The sequence below is a fragment of the Pipistrellus kuhlii genome, unplaced genomic scaffold (assembly GCF_014108245.1).
Source record: "Pipistrellus kuhlii isolate mPipKuh1 unplaced genomic scaffold, mPipKuh1.p scaffold_m20_p_8, whole genome shotgun sequence".
NCBI lineage: Eukaryota > Metazoa > Chordata > Mammalia > Chiroptera > Vespertilionidae > Pipistrellus > Pipistrellus kuhlii.
The window spans coordinates 35,697,296-35,701,711 of NW_023425584.1; positions in this window are offsets into that span (position 1 = coordinate 35,697,296).

A 4,416-nucleotide genomic window follows, 5' to 3' on the forward strand; every position below is an offset into this window, starting at 1 on the left:
ATTAGCCAGTCACAATAATTTGGAAAGGAGATGGTACTCTGATAATTAAACTTTAAATAATGATCTAGAACAGAGCTATAAAGTCATTTTTTTAAAAGAAAAAATATAATGATTTCTAAGATAGAGGTATAGAAAGTAAACCAAATTCTCTCAAAAAGCCATGTCAATCAAATGGGTTTGGTCAGCCACAGAAGACCTGAAAAAAGCAACAGAACCATGGAAGCAGAGTTGGAGGTGCCTCTCATGAAACCAACTGAGATATATTGGCTATGCTGTCATAATGAAGCCAGCTAGTATCAATTACACAGTGAAGACACTCACTATATAATGCAATCAAGCAATTACTGTCCCCAATCTGGTTCTGATACTTCTGACCACCCTATGGTCAAGCAGCTTTGAGAAAATGATAAGAGAAACTGGTTGCTGAATGGTGATATTTCTCATCATCTGTGAATACATTATTCTTCTGATTTACACATCATTCTCTGTTTGAAAATGTCCATCAAGGACTAAATATTGTGCAGTGGACAGTTGAAGCTCAGCCTGTGGTTGTTGTGTTGCAAATAATGGTTTAAATCAATATGGTGGGCCTGAGAGTTTGCACATTACTGGAGAAAAAGGTTGGTAATGAGTGATGCAATTTTCTAATTCTAAGCTTGGTACCTACTCATAGGACTTTTGCTTTAATGATACTAAGCCAATGGGGAAAAGTTCCTGTAGGCACTACTTTCTCTTCCCACTGGTCTCTCAACCTCTCTTTCCTTCTTCCCACCCCCATTCCACCTGATTCCTTGCCTACCAGAATGTAAGAGACTGTGTAGTCTCTATGTAATATATAATATCAGTCAGTCTTCCATATGGAGAGGGGAGGTGTGGTGTAGTCAATGGGGAGAAAAAGGAGGACATCTGCAATAATTTAAACAATAAAAATAAAATTTTAAAAGTTCAACTTCTGCCCTGATTGGTTTGGCTCTGTGGATAGAGCGTCAGCTTGTGGACTGAAGGGTCCTGGGTTCGATACCAGTCAAGGGCATGTACCTTGGTTGTGGGCACATTCCCAATGGTGAGTGTGCAGCAGGCAGCTGATTGATGTTTCTCTTTCATTGATGTTTCTAACTATCTCTCTCCCTTCCTCTCTGTAAAAAAAAATCAATAAAATATATTTTAAGAAAATAAATAAAACGTTCAACTTCTATTTTAAATATATAAAACTTTACATTACGTTGAAATTATATACAGTTTTATTTTTAAAAATCTGAGAATAATGACATTTATCTGGAAATTTATTAAGAACAAAGGTAAATATAAGGTCCAAGCATGAATTATTGAATTAAATTTTAATTTTAGAAAGAATCACTTGTCTGCAGATAATTGAAGAGAATCATGATTATCCCCACCGGCCTCACAGCATTAGTCCTACACTTCCCAAGCCCGAGGCAGATTTTGTGTGTCAGGTCAACATGAACCCGTTTTCTGTGTCAGGTCAACCTTGCAAGGAGAGTGAAATACATCATTTGTTTCTTTCCTCTCTCAGTCAGTATTTAGCTGTCCCACATGTAGGCCCCAGAGGATTTCCTGTGGAGGACCTCTGCTAAGCTTTCTGGTTGCACGATGTCATCCCCGCATGCTCCGAGGACTTCCTCAGCGCTTGTTTTCTTAAGTCAGCACTCAGAGCAAGCAGGTGCTCGCCCTCTGCGTCCGTGGGGAGTGGGGACTGGGCCAGAAAGAGCCCATTGAAGAGTTCTACTGGGACATCCATCCGGCCAGCAGCTGTGCAATGGCCACCCCCAGGATGTGCACTTTCTGTCAGCGGTGTCCTGAGGGTGTGGTGGGGGGCCGCTTTCCCGGATGGTCTGCATTCTGTAGTGACACCATAACTACGTGACGCCCCGGCTCTGAAGACGGGACATTTGGCCTTTAGATAAATATCATTCCCACAACATCGAGCAGACTAAACTACTTTTATGGTGTGGCATGTTTTTCTTATCTGTAGTGAGGCAAGAACAAAAGAGGTTTGACCATACTTTTAAAGTAGCACTCACTTAAACATTACTGTCAGAATAAACTGTTTTCAAATTGTATGATTTCAGATGCCACTTGTGCAAGTGCGATGGGGGTGGTGAGGAGAAAGAAGGAAATAGGGTAGGAAACAGAAAAATAAAGAAGAGAATGCCTGAACAAAGAAAAACATGAAATTACATATTTTAAAGCTCACAGAACTTTATACACCGAGTGTCAGACGTGCTTCTTTTGTTCCTGCACTGGAACTCATCTGTCTGTGCTATCCCTAAGACGCTTCAAGGATTCCAAGGCAGGACACTGATGGTGGAGGCATTGGTGTGGATCTCGATCATCCTATGCTAATGCTCCTTGGTCTTCCTCAGCTTATTGACCACAATGCCGTATCAGCCCTGCCCCAGAGATGCCTCTGACATTGCATAAATGGAATTTTCTCATCTTTCTCAAGACTGGACAATCGCCACATCACTGTGGATTATGCAACTCCTCATTGGGTTATATATTTATTACTAAAGGCCCAGTGCATAAAAATTTATGCACTGGAGGGGAAGTCCCTCAGTCTGGCCTGTCCCCTCTCACAGTCTGGGAACCCTCAGGGGTGGGAGGCAACCTGGCGATCAGGGGAAGGTGATGCCCCCATCACACCTCTGCTGCTGCCACTGCTGACAGTGCAAGCCTCGCCCTGTTACCTGAGCTTTATGGAGTCCTGGGCAGCTGGGCAGCTGCCATCCAAGGCTTGAGTGCGATTCAAGACTGGGGAGCCAATGTCTGAGGCTTGCCTGTTCCTTGGGCTTGCCCTGGGCTGCTTGGGGGCTGAGGGCAGGTCTGGCAGCACTATGCACCTGACACGCATCCCCCCACCCTGGCTGGGCTGAAAGAACTGGGGGACTCCAGTGGGGCTGAGGGGAATGGACGCCACCATGTTATGGCTATGGGTGCTGCCATCTTTGTGATGGCATGATGGTCAATTTGCATATTCCCACTTTATTAGATAGGTTACTCATGTTCCATTTTACAGGATGCACAATATAGATTTGATTATTTAGTCCACAAACTCTTTTGCTCAATCAGTAAATATTTTTTGAATACCTACCTAGTGTTACGTGCTATGTGTGGACATAAAGATGATCCTTAGTAGGGTGGTTATTCTTTGTTCTCTTTTTGACTCTTCAGAAAATCTCTCTTTTTTCAAATTCCTGTGCATTCTGACTAGATTATGTATGCTTTGTATTATTTTCATACAATATGTATTTATATACAATATGTAATTCATTTGCCTCAAACCTAGTGTTTAATATCTGTACAATGCTTAACATCTTATTAGACATATAGGAAATGCTTGACAAAACATATTAGAGAAAAGTTCTTAATTAAGTATCTTCTTTGCAAATAACTATGTACAAAAGCTTAAACAATAAAAATAAAATAAAACAATTGCTATATTGTATATGTCTGTTATTGAGCCTAAATCTATTTTAACAATATTTTGGTTATAGTTTTAAAATTGAGTACATATGAAGACTACTGTATTTTTCTGTGTATAAGATGCCCCCATATATAAGATACCTCCCATTTTTCCAACTCCAAATTAAGAAATCAATATTTTAAACATTTTGCTGGTTTTCCTATTAAGGACCTTCTCCTTCTCCCTCTCCCTCTCCTCCTCCCCCTCCCCCTCCCCTTCTCCCCCTCCTCCTCCTCCTCCTCCTTCCCCTCCCCCCTCCCCCTCCCCCTCCCCCTCCTCCTCCTCCTTCCCCTCCCCCTCCCCTCCCCTCCTCCTCCTCCTTCCCCTCCCCCTCCCCCTCCCCCTCCCCCTCCTCCTCCTCCTCCTTCCTTTCCCCCTCCCCTCCCCCTCCTCCTCCTCCTCCTCCTCCCCTTCCCCCTCTCCCTGCCCCTCCTTCTCCTCCTCTTTCCTCTCCCCCTCCCCCTCCCCCTCCTTCTCCTCCTTCTCCTCCTCCTCCTCCTCCTCCTCCTCCTGCTCCTCCTCCTCCTCCTCTTCTTCCTCCTCCTCCTCCTCCTCCTCCTCCTCCTCCTCCTCCTCCTCCTCCTCCTCCTCCTTCTTCTTCTTCTTCTTCTTCTTCTTCTTCTTCTTCTTCCATCTTAAGCAGTTGTTCTTCCTGTTTTCTCCACTATCTAATAATACGCTCGAAGGGAGGAGGTCCAAATTGTCTCTCTGCAGTTCTATTTCCATGCTCTTTTTATAGCTGATTACATTCAGTTTGAATTTTGCAGAGTAAGATGATCACTGACCAGTATTTATGCTTTTATTTTTTGACATCTTTATGGGCTCAGAATGCTCCCATCCTTGTTGCACCTGCACATTCTCCACTTCCACCTTCAATTATGGCATAGCTGACGTCAGTAACAACAAGGCTTGTGATTGAAGGAAGCCTGTTG